The sequence below is a fragment of the Schistocerca americana genome, chromosome 1 (genome assembly GCF_021461395.2).
Source record: "Schistocerca americana isolate TAMUIC-IGC-003095 chromosome 1, iqSchAmer2.1, whole genome shotgun sequence".
Classification (NCBI taxonomy): domain Eukaryota; kingdom Metazoa; phylum Arthropoda; class Insecta; order Orthoptera; family Acrididae; genus Schistocerca; species Schistocerca americana.
In genome coordinates this window covers 840,295,751-840,317,290 of record NC_060119.1, presented here as the reverse complement: position 1 = coordinate 840,317,290, position 21,540 = coordinate 840,295,751, and the positions used below count along the sequence as shown (strand labels likewise).

Sequence of the window (21,540 nt, the reverse complement as noted above, 5' to 3'; positions counted from 1 at the left end):
CAAATAAACCATAATTTTGTTCAGTTGCATCGTTGCCTCTGTAATCGTCACATTGTCTTCCTAAAGAGAACCAACTTCGTCAGGTAATCCGTAATCATTGTCATTGTCTGCAGACGAAGAGACGGCGTACTTAATCAGAAACCATCATTTTGAGACTAATCTTCAATTTCTTTCCGGTTGTTCTTACAATCTGACCTTCACCTCAGCAGAAAATTCAGCAGCAGTGTTGTTCAACATTTCTCCTTTATCCATTCCAAGCTGCGCACGTAACTTTGTGATCATGGGAGCTACAACATTCCTTCCCTGTGCTGCCACTTCACGCTCTCACCAAACGGACCATTTAAGTTCTGTGCAACTCAGTGTTCCCTTATTCACTCACTCTGGGTCAGGATCCGTGTATTGTGACTGGCTGAATTTGATTGTAATGAGTGTCATAATCAATTAGCACAATTACTTTGGAGTATCAAGTGTTGTACAAATTCTGCACTAAGAAAAGGAGGAAAAACCCGATCCGAATGAACCCGAAATCCGAATTAATCAGGGTCCAACAAAGTAAATTCCACCGAATGGAGAAACAAAGCCTCGGCAGATGCTTAGAACATGTACCAACAGTGAGGGATTCATGTCGTAACAAGATGGTTCACACGTGCGCCCAGCGAAAGTTTCTCCTCTGTGAATGGAAAATACCAGATTTACGCGAAGTTAAGGCAATGATGAGCCGTTAAATGATGTGTAAACGTGATGGCAACTTAGCAATTTGCTTCATCGACGCCAATTAGCGCAGTATCATTATCGGGATTGTAACGGGGCAAAATATTCATCTGTGTTCCACTATCTACTTTGTTGTGTAGAACAGTGGGTACCTACGGTACTGAAAGCAGCGAGTAATATTTGTAGTGTTCGGAGTCAGAATAATTATTTTGAATAATATTGATCTTCTCATACGCATGTATTATAAGATGAAGGGAAATAATTAACGTAGCGTGGAACAGGCAGAAGCACGCCTCACGGTTAACACTACAAATCTCATTGCTGGAACATTTAAGACAAGAGGCAAAGGATCGCTGCGAAGAAGCAGGACCTGGACGCTGTTCGACATACAGCTCTCAGAAAGAAAGTTCATCTTTTCAGATTCGTTTGAAGATGGGGAGAATATGTACTCTTAACCCAAGGGATTGCGGCGGTCGAGGCACAGACCTTATCCCGCGGGAACAAAGTTCAAATCTACTTTCGGTCACACTGATTCACGGGCGAATGAATTCAAGATGACAGCGGCAATTCACTTTTCTGTTACTACTCCATCAGAAATTAATAGGCCCTCACTAACTATCTGCCAGTTTGCGTGAAAAATTCAGTTGTCATAACCCCCAAATACAAATTTTACGCAGTGTGTGATGTTCTACAGAACTAAATAGTGTTCGCTATCACTTATTATGTCTGATATTGTACATCTTTTCCAGTTTCTGGAATGAGGTTCGCGACGAAGAGTCGTTTACACCAGCACGAGTTTCGCGTACAAAGATTGAATCACTCCTAAGCAGCACACAAAAGCAATGGCAACGCAACTTTAGAAAATCAAAAATTTTTTCCCACATAAGCGTTAAATTCAAAAAGATACCGCAGCATACTAGACTGAATTAGTAACGACTTCCCGCTACCCCCCCCCCCCCCTCCCCACCACCACCACCACCACCACCAGACATTGGAGCCCCCTTGAATTTTTTTGCAAGTCGTGTTTGCGACGTACACACAGCCTTCACGTGCCGTCTGAGTCACATCACCAAGTGAAATGAACGATACTCTTCAGCAGTGGTTAAGAACCATCCCCTCAACCCCCCCACCATCTTCGAAGGTGTTTATAAAGCGGTCGTTTCCGTCCATCTGTCCCCCCCCCCCCTCTCTCCCTCCCCTCTCCTCTTTCCGACCCCCCTCCCCTCTCCTCTCCTCTCTCGCATATTTTTCCCGTTGTTCGCATCGCAAATTCTTTCAATGACTGGTAGCCCGCATTGTGCTACTCTCACTAAAAGAGCGCATGATCGCTCCGTCTTACGTAGTTCCGAATCTACATTTGCTCATTATGGCTGTCTGCTGACTACCAGTGGCGTGTATACTCATTATGTTTGCGTCATTATATTTGCACAAGTTTTTGGGAAACCTGTCAGTTTTTACACGAAGTTTTGATTTAACGTACGTCCGCCGGATGGGAATCTATTAATCCCAACAATTCTACGAATAACATTAGACCTGTCTAACACCGAATATTCATACTGCCTTAGTGGCACACGGCGTTACATTAGTTCTTTGGCATACATGAGACGACTCTCGCGCTACTGACGACCTCATCATTGATGACGATATCCTCACTTTTAGGGCGAGTGAATTCTTTAAAGTCGTATCTTAACACTTATTCAGTCAGCATGTATCTTGTTCACGAATATACGGTGTGGCATTATCTTCAGTGCTTTCCGGATATCAAGTAGCTTGGAGTGTGTCCGACAGCTGCACTGAGAGGTACGGGAAATTTTAAAAGTTAATGTAATTACGTTTAGTAGTAACTGAATTTGTACCACGGCAGTGAAGAAACGACTCGGGAAACTTACAGTTGCTGCGCGAAGACTGTGACTGCGCTGACAGGAAGATTTATGTTTATCGGCGTTTGTTTATAACTGACTCACTCGAGTCTTCGAAGTAACGTACGACATTTAACGGAGAAATGTTACGAACTCGAGGTCCACTGCTATCTGTAGTTTGTGTGTGTTGTATTGCCACACCCAGTAGATCACAGAAATCCTTAAGAGGCCGCACGGCGAGCCAAGTCCGTATCCTCGTTCCTTTTCCCTCATAGTTTTATTCAGTGACCTGCATATGGGCAGTCGCCAGCAATTTTCCCCGAGAGTGGCTCTGAAACGCTCGAGCCATGTTCCACATTGTAATAACAAATGGCTCTACATTGGTTCTGAAGCGTGGCAAGTGCTTAGAGAATTTATTGAGTAGCTGCTCGCAACATTAACCGTTCATCTTTTCGAGTTGCGCAGTTTATTTTAGTACACGAGGCGTTGCAGATTAATAATTTAATTGAATCTTCTATTGTGTGTTCAGTCTTCCTGCTATTATAGAGACAGGTTGGATATTATTTATGCGTGACGTGCTGCTGAATCTTACTCGAGAATTAACGAACATTATGAAACAAAATTAAATTGCAGTGCGCAGTCAAGCGCGATAATCGTATTTGCAGTATGCGTTTGCCAGTTACTTTGCTTCATGCGCGTCGTTTCGTTGCGCTTCATGACGGGTAATTAACATCGGTATTTTCTGAATCATTGATTATCCTCATTGAATTATGCTGAATGTATTGGCTTCTCACAAATAAACTTGTTACAGAAACACTTGCACTTGTGATACAAATTTTAGCTCAGTGCCTTGTTTGTGTACGGCACGTCAGCGGAAGGCGTCATCGTGCTGACGGATGGAAGTTTGCAGTAGTATATGATTTTTTTGTCTGAAGTACCCAGAAGCGCCAAAGAAACTGGTATAGGCATGCGTATTCAAATGCAGAGATACGTAAACAGACAGAATACGCCGCTGCGGTCGGTGACGCCTGTATAAGACAACAAATGTCTGGCCTAGTTGTTCGATCGGTTACTCCTGCCACAACGGCAGGTTATCAAGATTTAAGTGAGTTTGAAGGTGGCGTTACAGTCGGCGCACGAGCGTTGGGGGACAGCATCTCATAGGCAGCGATGAGGAGGGGATTTTCCCGTACGACCATTTCACGAGTGTACCGTGGCTATCAGGAATCCGGTAAAACAACAAATCTCCGGCATCGCTGCGGCCAGAGAACGATCCTCCCAAGAACGGGACCAACGACTACTGAAGAGAACCGTTGAACGCAACAGAAGTGCAACCCTTCTGCAGATTTCAATGCTAGGCCATCATAAAGTGTCAGCGTCAGAACCATTCAACGAAACATTATCGATATGGGCTTTCGGAGCTAAAAGCCCACTTGTGTACCCTTAATGACTGCACGACACAAACCTGTACGCCCCGCTTGGGCCCGTCAACACCGACATTGGACATTGATGACTGGAAGAATGTTGCCTTGTCGAATGAGTCTAGTTTCAAATTGTATCGAGCGGATGGGCTTGTACTGGTATGGAGACTTCCTCATGAGTCCATGGACCCTGCATGTCAGCAGGGGACAGTTAAGAGCCGGTGGACGCTCTGTAACGGTGTGGGGCGTATGCAATGGAGTGATATGGGACCCCTGATACGTCTAGATAAGACTGTGACAGGTGACCCATAGGTAAGCAGCCTGTCTGATCACCTCCATCAATTCGTGTTCATTGTGCATTCCGACAGGCTTGGGCAATTCCAGCAGGACAATGCGACGCCCCACATGCCCCAGAGGGACTCCAGGAACACTCTTCGGAGTTTCAACACTTCTGCTGGCCACCAAACTCCGCAGACATGAACATTATTGAGCATATCTGGGATGCCTTACAACGTGCTGTTCAGAAGAGATCTTCACCCCGCGTACTCCTACGGATTTATGGACAGCCCTTCAATATTCATCGCGTCACTTCCCTCCATCCATCCCTACTTCAAACATTAGTGGGTTCCATGCCACGTCATGTTGCGGCATTTTGGCGTGCTCGCGGGACCCTACACGATATTAGGCAGGATATTTGACTCTTCAGTGTATGTAGTTCATTAACAACCTCTTGGTGAGTCTTGTCAAATAGAATTGGAAACTAAAAGGGATGCGCTTTCCTTAAGACGCTTGCAGAGGCTACTGTATTCATGGCCTTCGGCGCTGTCTGTTTTAGAATATGATTTCCGAGCGCAGTGCACCTAGCGTCTTACATATTTGCTTTCCGCTTAAAAAAGTTACTAAGCTAATTTCATTCTAATCCTTTTCTAGCTTTAGCCATTGCTACTTAGGTGATATGACGACACTTACTGATTGTTTTGATTTTGGTACTGCGGTAACATGATTGGTGGCAAAAGAAGTGACTTTTAGTCTATGTACTGTTTCCAAATATTTTACGTTGAAGCGGAGAAGAGAGTAAAGCGGCTGACACCCTGCATCAGCAGCGCACTGGTTTCTTTACACAGAGCGTCAGCTGGCTCCGATAGTTCGTGCATGTGTGTGTGTCACCTGGACACTGGGACTACAATTACGCCCCGCAATTAAGCGTCTGGGGCAAGGCCGCGTCCTTCTTTGTGCCCCTGCAGCTGACGCCGTCTGCCACAGGCATGCGGCATGTACGCACAGTCCTCCCACGGCTTCCAGCTGCGCGCCTTTGTCTGCGAGGAATAAGCGTGCAACACTTCGTCCAACTGCGACAAGAAGTGGAGCACGTGCACGCCGGTCAGTGCCGGAGGAATTGTACGCACCGAGCACACTGTCGCCGAAAGTCGCTGTCGATATGCAGTGGGGCGCAAGTGGGGTTTCTACGTAATATCGTGAAGGAACTCAATTTCTGCATCAGTGTAGGAATTCGACGTGGTACCGAATGCACCACAGGCAGCAAACCACGGAAAGTAAGCTGAGGCTTGCTGGTTCGATAGCAACACGTAAATCTGTGGTTGTTATTGCAGTTGAAGGGATTTGTTTCGACCTGCTAAATATGAAAATTATCTACAGATTTTTGGTGGAATTAGTGTAACAATGTAAATGACATCCAGATTTTCCGGGCCGCTTCGACGTATGAGATGTTCGACCAGAGAGTATTGTGTAGGCTGCTGTAATTTGTTTGGGTGTTTTTTTTTTTATAAGTATGCATCCAATATACACCTGTGCGCCTTGTTTCATCTGTAAGAGGCACAGAAATCAGGGACGCGTTTAAGGCCCATTACCATGGCCGCTCCTGTAGTCGAACGCCTACGACCTGCTTGAGGAGACAGTGTCGACAAAGTTGAAGGTAGAGCTAATAGGTTCTCCTCAATGAAATGGGAAAATCAGCGTCGTATACATTTATACCGGGGCCGTTGTTATCTTAGTTGAGCGGGAGTAAGCTTGGCTCAGTCCCGTTCTTTCTACCATCCTAGAGAAGAGACGCTACGGAATTCATTGAACCATTCTGCTGTGTGTGTGTGTGTGTGTGTGTGTGTGTGTGTGTGTGTGTGTGTGTGTGTGTCAAGGAGAGAAGGAAAAAATGTAATAATTTTCCTTTAATTTACGTCTACGGTCACAAACTTTTTGTTAACAGATTACCGGTTTCGGTCTTTAATGACCACCATCAGATCTGCAGCAAAAATGGGGAAAAAACATAAATACACTCGCAGACTGTCTACAGCTTCAGAACAATACATATACCATAATGAATTGTTCTCAAGCTATAAACAGTTTGCGAGTTTGTTTTTTTCCCATTGTTTGCTGCAGGTCTGATGGTGGTCATTAAAGACCGAAACCGGTAATCTGTTAACAAAAAGTTTGTGACCGTAGACGTAAATTAAAGGAAAATTATTACATATACGAGTCACTTTTTTTCGCGACGATGTCGCAGCTTGTGAAAAAAATGTTTGTGGGGGCGGGAGGGATGAGGCGTTGACCTAGATATTTGGGAACGATTCCGAAAGAATCCCATAGGCTAAGGGCGGGAGAAATCGATCGGTATTTTAGTTCAGAATAATAGATGTTTTTCGGTATTTGTTTGGTCACCGTACGGCATGTCGAAAAATAAGAGTTAGAGTAAGGGGTGGGATATTCATAAGTGTGTATGATAAATCCCTTTCCTCAAAAGTATTTCTCTTCTTCGTACCTCTTCTGTGTTTGCACAGATAACGTGTCACAGATATCATTTCTACTAAGATCGCAGTATACACGAGGTGCCTATTGGCTTCCACCGCCCAGAGTGGAATGCATACGTTCTAATGAAAGTTCACCAACCTGCAGTCTTCTATAGTTGTCCCCTGCGCAGAGAGCAGCACGTATGTCTTGAATCCGTAATCTTGAGGCTGTACAAAGCTCTTAGCGAGGAACTGTTTTACAAGCGATTAAATTTCCGATCAGTTTGTTTACTCGGGATACCACTCACTTGAACTGAAACTGCACAATTACATTCCACTTCAGAGTCACATATATTCCATTCTTCAACAACATAATTAACTGCGTATTTCTGTAATTACAGTCACACTGTTCCCAACTAGATATTGCAAGTCAAGTCTTAAATGATACCGCAGCAGACACCTTTCTCCGCCGAGGCTTCAAAACCAGCTCACACATTCAAGAACTAGACGTTGAAAAGTAAGTATTAAGTGATACTGCGGCGGACAACATGTCCGTCCACAGCGTCTGCCGAACGAGCTCTGATCTTACAGCCGAACGACTTCGCCCGCCATCCAACAGAGGCGCGATCCGAAGATCAGCGATGTGCTTCGTCTGACTTTTCGTTTTGCAGTAGTTTATTATTCTGCTGGTTATTAATACTTACGAAATAATGGAATGATAACACGCTATTGAGAGATGCTTTGATTTGAAATTCAAGTAAATAAACCGTTTAATTTTTCGAACATCAATAATAGATTTAAATTTTGGCGCGCAACTTCCGAACGCAGCTGCAGCCAATCGTGGAGAAGGACCACAATTTAGGCCGTCTTTCTGACGGTACCCGTACCGAACAAGACATCTGTCATTGGTACCTCACGCCACGGTACGTCATCTTGCCTTCTCAACTGCTCCAAGAAGAGCTTCCTGTGCATGAATATGAGGGCTGCAAAGCCAAAAGTATTACAACCGTTAAAACAGCTGTTCAATTTTTTTAGCAATAACTGAGTTAAAAAGGCAATATCAATTTTAAATACTTCTTTTTGTAAATAAAGGAGTAATATTTATTCGTAATATTTACGTTGGTTTGAAATATTGCGTCATTTTTGGAAACGTGAAATGCGGTCAGCGCTATTTTAATAACAATGCTGACAGACAAACGCATGAGGTAAGAACTGGTGCAGCGTTGCTGAGTCAGTAATGCGCCTGTTGCAGTGTGTCATGGCTTAGGCACGCGTGTACGGGCAGATTGCAAGACTTCGCCTCACATGGTCGATACGGTGTTTCTCGCTGTTGTTGCTGGGCACCAACTGTATTGCAGAATGGCAGCAACCCTAGTCTGGAAAATTTTTACGAAACGACGTAGTACTGATGTACAATGCTTCATTTGCCTTAAAACATTAAAGATTTATCAGCCATTTCTGTGAAATAAGAAGAGGAAGGAAATTATGGTAACAGTAATAAACGAAAAAAATTTAATGCATTCATAGTATGCGATAAAAATACAAAATAACGGATTTGCTGCCGTTGTTGTTGTTGTGGTCTTCAGTCCTGAGACTGGTTTGATGCAGCTCTCCATGCTACTCTATCCTGTGCAAGCTTCTTCATCTCCCAGTACCTACTGCAACCTAAATCCTTCCGAATCTACTTGGTGTATTCATCTCTTCGTCTCCCTGTACGATTTTTACCCTCCACGCTGCCCTCCAATACTAAATTGGTGATCCCTTGATGCCCCAGAACATGTACTACCAACTGATCCCTTCTTCTAGTCAGGTTGTGCCACAAACTCCTCTTCTCCCCAATTCTATTCAATACCTCCTCATTAGTTATATGATCTACCCATCTAAACTTCAGCATTCTTCTGTAGCACCACATTTCAAAAGCTCGTATTCTCTTCTTGTCCGAACTATTTATCGTCCATGTTTCACTTCCATACATGGCTACACTCCATACAAATACTTTCAGAAACGACTTCCTGACACTTAAATCTATACTCAATGTTAACAAATTTCTCTTCTTCAGAAAAGCTTTCCTTGCCATTGCCAGTCTACATTTTATATCCTCTCTGCTTCGACCATCATCAGTTATTTTGCTCCCCAAATAGCAAAACTCCTTTACTACTTTAAGTGTCTCATTCCCTAATCTAATGCCCTCAGCATCACCCGACTTAATTCGACTACATTCCATTATCCTCGTTTTGCTTTTGTTGATGTTCATCTTATGTCCTCCCTTCAAGACACCATCCATTCCGTTCAACTGCTCTTCCAAGTCCTCTGCTGTCTCTGACAGAATTACAATGTCATCGGTGAACCTCAGAGTTTTTATTTCTTCTCCATGGATTTTAATACCTACTCCGAATTTTGCTTTTGTTTCGTTCACTGCTTGCTCAATATACAAATTGAATAACATCAGGGAGAGGCAACAACCCTGTCTCACTCCCTTCCCAACCACTGCTTCCCTTTCATGTCCCTCAACTCTTATAACTGCCATCTGGTTTCTGTACAAGTTGTAAATAGCCTTTCGCTCCCTGTATTTTACCCCTGCCACCTTTAGAATTTGAAAGAGAGTATTCCAGTCAACATTGTCAAAAGCTTTCTCTAAGTCTACAAATGCTAGAAACGCAGGCTTGCCTTTCCTTCATCTAGCTTCTAAGATAAGTCGTAGGGTCAATATTGCCTCACGTGTTCCAATATTTCTACGGAATCCAAACTGATCTTCCCCGAGGTCAGCTTCTACTAGTTTTTCCATTCGTCTGTAAAGAATTCGCGTTAGTATTTTGCAGCTGTGACTTATTAAACTCATAGTTCGGTAATTTTCATATGTCAACACGTGCTTTCTTTGGGATTGGAATTATTATATTCTTCTTGAAGTCTGAGGGTATTTCGCCTGTCTCATACATCTTGCTTACCAGATGTTAGAGTTTTGTCAGGACTGGCTCTCCCAAGGCCGTCAGTAGTCCTAATGGAATGTTGTCTTCTCCCAGGACCTCGTTTCGACTTAGGTCTTTCAGTACTCTGTCAAACTCTTCACGCAGTATCATATCTCCCATTTCATCTTCATCTACATCCTCTTCAATTTCCATAATATTGTCCTCAAGTACATCGCCCTTGTATAGACCCTCTATATACTCCTTCCACCTTTCTGCTTTCCCTTCTTTGCTTACAACTGGGTTTCCATCTGAGCTCTTGATATTCATACAAGTGGCTCTCTTTTCTCCAAAGGTCTCTTTAATTTTCCTGTAGGCAGTATCTATCTTACCCCTGGTGAGATAAGCCTCTACATCCTTACATTTGTCCTCTAGCCATCCCTGCCTAGCCATTTTGCAGTTGCTGTCGATCTCATTTTTGAGACGTTTGTATTCCTTTTTGTCTGCTTCATTTACTGCATTTTTATATTTTCTCCTTTCATCAATAAAAAAAAGGTTCAAATGGCATCTATGGTCATCAGTCCCCCAGAACTTAGAACTACTTAAACCTAACTAACCTAAGGACATCACACAACACCCAGTCATCACGAGACAGAGAAAATCCCTGACCCCGCCGGGAATCGAACCCGGGAACCCGGGCGTGGGAAGCGAGAACGCTACCGCACGACCACGAGCAGCGGACTTCATCAGTTAAATTCAATATTTCTTCTGTTACCCAAGGATTTATACTAGCCCTCGTCGTTTTACCTACTTGATCCTCTGCTGCCTTCACTACTTCATCCCTCAGAGCTACCCATTCTTCTTCTACTGTATTTATTTCCCCCATTCCTGCCATTTGTTCCCTTACGCTCTCCCTGAAACTCTGTACAACCTCTGCTTTAGTCAGTTTATCCAGATCCCATCTCCTTAAATTCCCACCTTTTTGCAGTTTCTTCAGTTTTAATCTACAGTTGATAACCAACAGATTGTGGTCAGAGTCCACATCTGCCCCTGGAAATGACTTACAATTTAAAACCTGGTTCCTAAATCTCTATCTTACCATTATATAATCTATCTGAAATCTGTCCAGTATCTCCAGGCTTCTTCCATGTATGCTGCCTTTATCTATACTATAATCCTGTCTCTACTTGTATCCCTTGAAAACGGACAAATTAACACGAAAAAAGAATCCTTGAACCTCGGTTTCCACCCTTTACACTGACTGTGCGTAATGTTCAGTTCAAAAATCATATTGTAACCACCGATCATACCATTAGTTGAGTGTAAAAAAATTAATCAATAGGACATTGTTGATTTTTTTTCCTTAGAATTCAGTCACTTACTACTTTTCGAGTTAAGCAGCGAACGGTGGAAGAGCTAAGTTTTCTTTTATTTGCCCGTTTAATTTAATATTTTGATTTTGCGTATCTTGAAACTGAGTCAAACATGTTCAATTTTTGTTCGATTTATACGTTCGTATCAGGTAATTACAGGAATAAAAATCCGAAAATCGGTTATTTCAGTAAACTGTAATTTTGAGCGGTTTTAAGATTCAGGTTAAACTGGTGTAGCTGAAAACCGGTTGTTTCAGCGATAAGCGCCAGCCCTACCACAGGGATGACGTTGGCAGCTGCCCGTTTGCAGGACGGGCCAACACTATTACCTAGCTGCAAGTTGCAGACAGTCTATGGCGTCGGATCTTCCGCATCATCATCGGCCGCCTGTTCAGGCACTTTTTTAAATTTTTTTTTAGTAGACCTTCCTACGCAACTTTTTGGCTGCCGCTTCTACCTCACACCACTTAACGCTGCACTCTATCCGCCTTACTGCAGTCTCTCTAAAGCCACGTGCCTTACATCATTGTCAAACCAATGCGTCTGTCATTCCTTGATACCTATATCTGTGAGAGTTTCCTTAGACCAGCAATCTCGCCAGCTACTTCTTCCTCTTATTATTATTATTATTATTATTATTATTATTATTATTGTTTTCTTCTTGTTCTTCACCAGCAGACATAAATTTTCACAGTTGATTCAGTAACTGGGTAGATACATCCGTTCATAATTGTTATAGGATCAGATAATGTCAGCGTGCAAGGAAATTAATCCTTGCTCTCAGGCGCCCACTTCTCTGTACAAAACTTGCTTGTTCGTAACAAAACGGCTTTCTGTCTTTGTTTACAGACTCCTCGGGACAGAGTTCGTTAGAGACGGATCTCAAACTAGGATATAAGTACGGGGGAAGAAATAGGTCGTTTTCAAAGGAACTATTAGGGCTTTCGCCTCAGTCTGTTTGGGGAGACGACAGGATACCAATGTCCGGATCGTGAGACGGGAGTAAGAACTCTTTTTTTTTCGAATAAGAGTCCAGTGTCTTAACTACTCCAAAACCTTGCTCCGGAAGTTATTCTAAGGCCTTCACACAGTTTGGTAGATCCTTGAAAATATTACTTTTGCGTCTCACCTTAATGAACATCGGGGAGAACTCCAACTTCGACCGTTAAAAAAAAAATAAAAAAAATAAAAAGTTGCACTCAATCCTAGAACACTGCTCACACATAGATACTGAAAGATACGAAGGGACATCCTCTTGAAGGTTGACGCTAACTCTACCGTGAAAGTTACAATCGGTGTTAAGTGAGGAATTTAGGCATGCACACAACCCCTACGTGTCGTTTCCCTCGGAACCGCGAACACAATATTACACTAATATTTCAGCATGCACAGACGCATTTAAGCTATCATTCTTCCCGCACTCAATAAGTGCATGTAACAGGAAAACCGCAATACTTCCTATGATGCAGTTTGCAGTGGTTTCCATGGTGCAGTTGTAGATCTCTGCCCTATTAGTAATTATCTGTAAAGAAGGGACTGTCATTCATTGTTAAAGCCTGACCAAAAGAAGTATAGCTTTGACTGCGAAGTGTCATGGAGGTGTACAACATATCGAAAGAGTTCAGTCTGACACAAACATATAAGATGGACTTCCGAAGACACTACGTCTATTGTATTAGTTTAGTTCATAGATACGTTAGGTCTTTAAACACGGCGAACAGAAACAGGAGCAGCACAGCGGCGTACAGGTGGACGGAAATAAGACGCGGTGACAGCAGCAGTGTGCGTCTGACGTCACGTGGGAGTGTGCAGAGCTGCCCGCCTGGCCTTCGAGCCGGGAAACCTGAGAGCCAGGGCGGCGGCACCTGCTCTGTCTGCGCCTGCCAACAGCTCCACTACACGAGTGCATATCTCTCTCTCTCTCTCTCTCTCTCTCTCTCTCTCTCTCTCTCTCTCTCTCTCTCTCTCTCCTCTCTCTAAAGCCGTCGGCACACGGACCGTGCTGTCGAACGTCAACGTTGAGCGTGCTGCTGAACGCTCAGAAACGATGCGACTTGTGCATACGGTACGTGGGCCCCAACGTGGTATACGCTATCATAACGCACTCTAGGGGCAGTTGCGGGATGTTTCTAGCTCGTGAATCACACTGTTTACTAAACGGGTGCCCGTAAAATTCCCACGTTAGCTCCATTAAAACGCACATTTCCTCCATCGTCCACGAAAAGGAAACTACCATGTTCAATCAATAAGGACACGGGCTTATAAAAGTTCCATTACAAACAGTGCGATAAGAATTTGCAATACTTCTCCACATACGATAAACATTATTTCATCATTCTCACATTTTAGTAAAACCCCGTGATCAGCTTTACTTGTTCACTGTTCCTACCCAGTAGCAGAATCATTGCAACATGTGACTTACGAAGCGTAAAAGAAAAAGGAGCAAAATATCCTTATACAAGTAGCGCAAGCTGTCCTATAGATTAAGCCAATCTAACAGTCACCCCTCAAAAAAGGTGAACTTATATTTACATAACATCAAATATTATAGTATATACTTATATTAAACTAATAATAAACTAACAGATCCTAATAAAAACGCAAATGTTAGGAAAAAATATGGAAGCGTCGAGCCGCGAACCACTGCCCAAATATGCTACTTCAGACGGATCACTGACGCTACTCACTTCGCTATACCAACAACACACTACTGAAACTCAGTCGTAGCATGTTACCACTTGCTGAAAACCTTAATCGTAGATACCTTACTAATTGAAATTTAATTATAACAAATTGTACCAAGAACAATGCGTTTCGGGCGGATCGTCAGCGTGTCGCTACCTTAAAATAGCATACTTTCATAATACGCAAGTTACAATAATTCTTTTGCCAGGAATATTTTATTGGAACAACGGGTTTTCCACCGATTCTCAATTTGCTGGTGCCCAGAAACGGCATATATGTATAGGATTGAAATAAATGCAAATATGGCGCCTCACAACTCCGTAATGAAGGGAGACGGCGTGCGTGTGACGTGGGTGGCGTTGTGCCATCTCATTGGTCAACGCTCAGACGAACGCCAGAATATCTGACATGATAGATATTGCTCTGCACGTTCGGAAAGAACGTGTTATTCTACGCTATTGACGTCAGATACTCGGCACGCTCAACGTTCGGTTGCACGGTCCGTGTGCCGAGAGCTTAACCCTCCCCATATGTCTGCCCTGCTGTGCTCTGTGCTTTCTTCAGAGGATCTAACTGTTTATGGGGAGATCGCTACAGTTTCGCTTTGTCGCCTGTAGGGCCTAGGGCTGCCACAACCTCTCTTTTAATGTTCTGTTTGCGGGCTTTTAAGTAAAATGAAACGATGTCGTGGCCCTCAACTACGCACCCACAGACTCAAAAGAGTTGAAATATATTGGCTGGTTTCGTTGTCTAGGGGCTGGGATACGTAGTTTCCGCATTACAAGCCAAATACTACTGAGTCTACAGTATACAATATGAATACACACACGAATCGAATGGTCGAAGGTTCCAATCACTCGGCAATTGCGAATGTAACGTAGAAATTTATAAATAAAATATTGCAATTAAATAAAATCTGCAAATCCCATTTTTAACGACTTTAAATGATGAGTACGATAGCAGAAGTACTTTTGAGAATGCGGTATATTTCTGCAAAACACTTACTGGTGTCGATGGTCCAGCAATTAAATAAAATATAACTTGAATAACAGGGAAACAATACATTCCTACTACACGTAGTTAGTTATGAACAGCAACATAGCTCGCGAGATATTCACTTCTAAACGCATACTACGTCTTCACTGCAGAAGCCACGGAAATCACACAAGGGCACAAGTCGGCGCTCTGAAATATTCTTCCGCGACAACGTGCAAACCGCTACACCTGACTGTGCGTCCCCTTCGTGTCTCCGCGTCCACCACTCACTCCCGTGTCCTCTCCATTACTGTCCCTCGCGCCGCACTCCTCAGAACTGCCCCTCCATTCACTTCCGTAGTCGCCTCCCATACTAACGAGCGCTGTGACAGGCGTTAGCGCTTCCGTCATGTCTCCAAGCCAACGCACATCCACATACATTCTGAAACACATTCGAAAGACTGGATTTACATTTAAATAACTTGACATTAAAAAAAAATTCCTACGGCTGGACCATAAACACGCTCTAACACACATTATTAAATACATAAACAAATTAAATAAACATACATCAAAAGATTGTGGTTTCTAAACGCAGTAAATATTTAAACAATTTCTTCATGAATAGTATATCTCAGATGTGAACAAAGACATAGATGAATAAATATATTTATAAGCATGCTGCCACCGTTTTTTCGTGTCACTGTGCACTACTTACGGCCTGACACGATCAATAGTAATCGGCCACTTTGACCTCCAATAACTCATGTACTATTCAAGTTACATGCCTGTAATTCATACCAATTTAGGTTTACACTAATAGCTTTCTAAACACACGTCAATCGACAAAATCGGATGAACCGTTTATATTTTGGAAATTCGTTGCTGGGTGTTATTTGTATAATTTACAGTCAGATACTAAGCTTTAAAATAATAAAGATATTGAAAACCTGATTACACCATCAGAATCGGCGTGCAAATAATGGTAATGTACATATTTCTTTATAAGATGTCCTCATTCCTCTGGCTGCTATTAATTTCTATACGAAATGTGAAATGTCTGCCATGGTGGTTTCACAAAGTGCGCCATCTTTGGCACTCTCGGCATGCAAGTCTCTTTCATCGACACAGTGTCACCAAGGAATTCCCAGCCACGCGCTCGGCCTGGACCACGGGCTGGGGCTACCCCTCTCGTCCGGCTAACGTTGGGCACCACGTGTTTGCTGATGGGCCCCTGCTTGCCCAGCGGCCCGTGCGGCCACGTCAACTCCGAACTTAGAATATTTCCAGGGCGCCACAACTCGCCCCTACCTCACAGGTTCCTATGACGCACCAGGGCCAGCGCGGAGAGAGATGTTCACGGCAGGCGCATAAAGAAACAGTTCTATCTCTAAGAGGCTGTGGCCTACGGCTGATACCAGTATACGAGAAAAATGAGTTTTCCTATTTTTTCTTGCTGTGAAAAATAGTACGTAAATGAAGAGAAGCTGTACCTGCGCCTGGAGTTAGTTTCTCGGCGGAGGTTCCCTTCTCTCTTCCTTTTAAAAATTCATAATCACATCTTTGCGCGTTTTCTTCGCTATATAATACTTCTCATTCGATTTTGAGGAAATTAATTCTCGTATCCTAGTGTTTCACACTTCAGTTTGATGAAATGGTTGTTTTTTCGATATTGGTCTTAGTTGTCTTGATACCTGGAAATTGAGTAAATTCATCGCATTAAATTTGAAACGTTCGCAGTGAGAAGTGTGGTCCACTTCAGGTTATAAACTGCTGCGTGCAGAATATAGTGAACATATCCTAATTGTTTTCCGTGCTGCCAGGAAAGCCGTACGTCACCAGAAATTGAGGAAATACGTAGAAGTATTCTATTTGCTGGTGCTACGCGCAAAAAAAAATGGTTCAAATGGCTCTGAGCACTATGGGACTTAACATCTAAGGTCATCAGTCCCCTAGAACTTAGAACTACTTAAACCTAACTAACCTAAGGACAGCACACAACACCCAGCCATCACGAGGCAGAGAAAATCCCTGACCCCGCCGGGAATCGAACCCGGGAACCCGGGCGTGGGAAGCGAGAACGCTACCGCACGACCACGAGATGCGGGCTGCTACGCGCAATTAGCTTGCAGCTCAGCTAGGCCCGTGCCTAACAATAAACGGTGGAAGTCGGCTGACTTGGTGCCGCTTCCGAATGTTCACACTCGTAGCCAACCTTAGCTACGTAACAGTATTGTGCGCCGAAACAGAAAGCAACCGTCGTGAGTATTGTGTACATCCGTGTGCGCTGTTGTGGGTAGTAATTGTTAATACTATTTGCAGAAATGAGCGTAGAGGCTGTACCTGGTTCTTCCGGCAACTCATCAACCTTCGTGTCGCTTCTGCCACGCATTATATAGCCGTTTCTGCTATAGGCTGGCTGCTGTGAGAGGAGGAAGCGGGGATTGTCTCTGTAGCCAATGTGTTAAAACAGTCGGTCACAATCTTTCGCTCCCAGCATACTCTGCTCAGGCGCCAAGTAAAAGCGTGCCATCAGCAGTTCTTAGCTTCAGCTGTGAGCAGTTACGAGAACTGGACGCCACTGTCTAAAAATGAGTGCTCAGGATTTATTGTCGTACTTGATTCTGCAAGAAAATCGAGGAGGAGGAGGAGAAAGTCTACAAAATGAAAAAGTTGAAACACATCCCATCTTTAGCAGAAGGCTTCATGAAGTTGCCTTTATGAGGCATAAATCGTCATTTATTGATAGATTACTAAACCCTCGTAAAATTTACGATCGCATTTCGTACCAACTGGCGGTTCCCGCTAATCTGGCATTTTCAGTGTGCGGTGTAAAACAGGACATTATGGACATGTTTTATAAGTGATGTAGCCATGGGGATCTTAAAATTGTAATTAACTAGTGCTTAAATTATTTAAATTAGAACTTCTTTGAATAAAATATGTGGTAAGAAAATTAAAGATGGTTTAGTAACAATATAACATTTTTCCCCACTTTGGTGTACTGGAGTTAGTTCTTCAGGTTAAATATTGCCAAATTTAACTGTGACCTAGATCTGGTCTAAGATCTCCGGAAGGCTTCATCAAATGAATATTTGTATCCATCAACACCTGATGAGAGGTTGGTCATAACTAGACCTCGGACATGTAGGTTCTAAAAATCTTAAGTTAGGTATCTAAAATAGGTTCTATCACTTCCAAAAATAGGTTATAAAAATCAGAAAATAGGTGACTAAAATCTGACATTTTACTGTCTAGAAAGATAAATAGGTTGACAAAAATCCACATTATATTATTCTCCATGTCCATAATTAGTCACAGTAAATAACTAACATTTTCTCCAGATTTTTCGTTGAGAAACTATCTCTTGTCTGTTAATAGCACCTTATATGCCGGGAATGAGAGTTGCACGTCACATCTGATGGTTCACAGTGAGCGACAAAGCTCTGCGGAGCAGGGCGGGCTCCAACAACCTGGCGTATGCTGTTGTCGTCTGACTCAAGATTGGCGTTCACGCACGCAAACGAACCAGTTATCATTCAACTACTGTTTTCTAAGTAGCCGGGAAGACCAGAATAGTAGTTTTAGTCATACAAATTTTATTTTACCGGAGTTTTAAAAATTAGATACAGTCAGGTTCTATCAATAAATTAGGTAATTTTAGGATTTTTAAAAATGAGGTAAAATCGGGTTCTGGAATGAAATGAGGTATTTTAGGTACTATAAAATTACAATTTTCAGTGAAATATTTGCGTAATTCTTAGCTGGGAAGACCACGAGAGAACGTTAGTCATAAATTTTTTTATTTAATTGGATTTTTAAAATTTAGGTATAATCAGGTACTAACCTGAAATTAGTGCTATTTGAGTTTTCGATCATAAATTGGCGTAATTCATGTATGTAGAACTTTTATTGCCTTCATGTAAAATGGAACAAAATAGATTTTTACCTAAAATCCGAGGTCTAGTCATGACACTAAGGCAAGAAAAGCCAAAATGCTGTGTAGAATACAGTAGTTTGTTTACTGCGGGAATGAAAACAATGTGCGACATGCTGGAATTAATTAGCCTGTCAGGCTGTTTTTCCGTCTTCAACCGTAAGTGACACTTCGGTAGCAGAAATTGTCAGTAAGTGGTTCGGTAACAGCAGAGCACTGCGCTCTGAGCTGTGGCTGCACTGCTCTGCGAGCGATATTGATGCGAGGCTGGTGCAGCCCACCTGTCGACGCAGCGGCAGACACCCATAAGGAACCGCTCCCTCCAATGGGGCACCCACCTCTCGTAGCAGTCAGCCGCGTGATACGGAAACGCACCATTCTTCCTCCACGTGTTTTTCAGAGCAGCTTCCTTGCGAGGTTACATAATAGATCCCAGTCACAGTCCTCCTACCAAGTAAGATTACAAAGCTGTACTGGGTATCGACCTCTGATCGCTCAGAGCGTTGGTAGTTCAGCTGCTGAGGGGTCATTTTGTTGTCAACGCCAGGTTGGAAAAACGACGCCGTCACCAGGTGCCGCCAGGTGGCGTGTAATAAATATTCATGGCGCATTTTCAGGGCGAAAGTCGGCGTGAAAAACCGCTGGTCTCACCATAGACGTAGCCTGGCATAAGGGACACGTATCTGCCTCGGTCACGGAAAGTATAGTGTGATTTAAGATGGACGTCCCAACGTCCCCTCATAGTTAACCTGATACACTCATCACACCGTGCTATATCTGATGACCTAGTGGCACAGGCAGCGTTACCAGATCCTAAAACAGAAAAGCCGTACTCGGTGTTAAATTTAGCTGAACATTTTGCCCTATATGTAGGGTTACCTGTTTTAAATAGAAATAGTCAGTTGGGTATTTTCAGTCGTCATTAATAATCACACTTTTTTGCGAGGTCAAACATGAACGTGTTGAAACTGAAAAACAGTTGGTGAACAACCTTATAATTTGGCAGTTAAGATAGCAAAAAAGTGCTCAGTCTCCTTCGTAAGATAATCTTATATCAAAATAAACTAAACATTCTTCTGGAACGGAAAACGAAGAGATATTAGACACTTTGCCATTTCAGTTACATTTATAAAGAAACAACAATCTGTAGTTGAGTTTTAATATTTCTCGTTTTAATTCGCTTCATCGAGAACGTATTGTCACTGCAAATCATTCCGCGGAACTCTTGACACGATAATTTTAAATTATACAACATCTGGTTTGTGTCAGTTTGCAATTTATAGCTTGGAACGGTACTTATTGTGCGTTCTTTACTCCATTGCTGAAAATGTGGTCTTAAATGTTTTAGGGTGGACACGAGCGTAAAAAGCAGCACATGTCCGGCTAAAGCTGGACAACAGGTAACCAACGCCCAGGGGATATTTACGGTCGAGAGAGAACCAGCTGCGTTTTGCTTAATGTCATTATCACGTATAGTTTCATATCATTTATGGGTTGTCGCAGGTTCGAATTCTGCCTCGGGCAGGGATGTGTGTGATGTCCTTAGGTTAGTTACGTTTAAATAGTTCTATGTCTATGGGAGTGATAACCTCAGATGTTAAGTCCCATAGTGCGCAGAGCCATTTGAGCCATTTATGGGTTAGTGTCAGCTCCATTGCTATCGGCAGATTAGAAATTCGTGTAAGGGAGCTTTTGCAATGGATGCAGGTAAACCCACACGAGTGATGTAAATTGGTTATGGAAAACTGCATTAATTTGGTACCTTATCAGTTGCGAATGTCGATAAGGGTTCAAACACTAGAGTTAACATTTTGCTAATAATAATAACAATAATAATATATCGTTTGTATTATTTACAGCTGCCACCGCTTCCCGTTTCCCATTTTCTATTTCCTGGAAGCTTCTAGCCACCATTGCCTTCGACGCTTTCCTTCCATGTTTTATGTGAGCATCCTTTCTTTTTCTCCCATGTGGACTTCATTTCCAAATTCGTTTTGGCCACCTGTAGTTGATCCTTTCTTGTTGGCCCAACCATAACTGGTTTGTTTCTGTTGAACTGATTATCGCTTGCTGGTTCCCATGTATCTTACTGTGTAAAGCTTCATATTACCCATCCTCGATATGCCACTTCTTCTCCCAAAAGTCCATTTCCGGTGCTAGCAGCCTTTGTCCGTGCTACTCAGCTCCCGTATCTCTACACCTTAGATAGCAGTACTTTAAACAGTCGATTTACGAAAGATTTGTTTCACCTTTTTTAAAAATTGCTGTTAAAAATAGAGAATTTTTCGAATCACGAGACGTGACACTGATGTGTAACTTATTATTGATCTGCACACACAGCCTTTGTAACGCAGTGTGGATAGAAGTGCGGTACAAAACTCAACCTGACACGGATAGCTTAGTACGTTCGTCCCTTTGCAACTATTCACTTCTGTCGATCCTACACGTACCGCAGACTTTGAATGACGGTCCTTATATCTTTGTATACGAGGGCGCGCCTCCGATTTTTTTGTCCTCTTCTCAGCGTCGGTTGAGGTATTACATGTCATGCATATTACACGGTAAACTTTCCGGCCTCGATGATGCCAGTTGCAACCGTCTGCCGCTAGAGGGCTTCGAAATTCGGCGAGTACATAGTGGTGTGTAACGTAACTACGTCGGTGCGTGAGAAATAGCGTACAGCAGTAGTGTTTCTAAGTGCAGATGAGTTAGTAGACACATGAAGCTCCCTCTCCTGCAGCATGAAAGTGGCTGACGACACACAAGCGGTGCAGCATCTGCCACAGACACCTTGAATTCACTGTCATCGATTGTCCTCCATACAGTCCTGATTTAGCCGCATCCGATTTTCAATCCGTTTCCAAAACCTAAATAACATCTTCGAAGACTTCACTTTCATAATCATGAAGTGGTGCAATTAGAGGTGGGCTAGGGC

General features: G+C 43.0%; 1 protein-coding gene across 1 annotated transcript in view; it reads left to right on the top strand.

Moving 5' to 3' along the window:
* The window catches only part of LOC124613230 (fringe glycosyltransferase), a 656,670-nt gene that overhangs the window by 71,457 nt on the left and 563,673 nt on the right, over window positions 1–21,540 (top strand). The gene's annotated exons all lie outside the window — the stretch shown is intronic.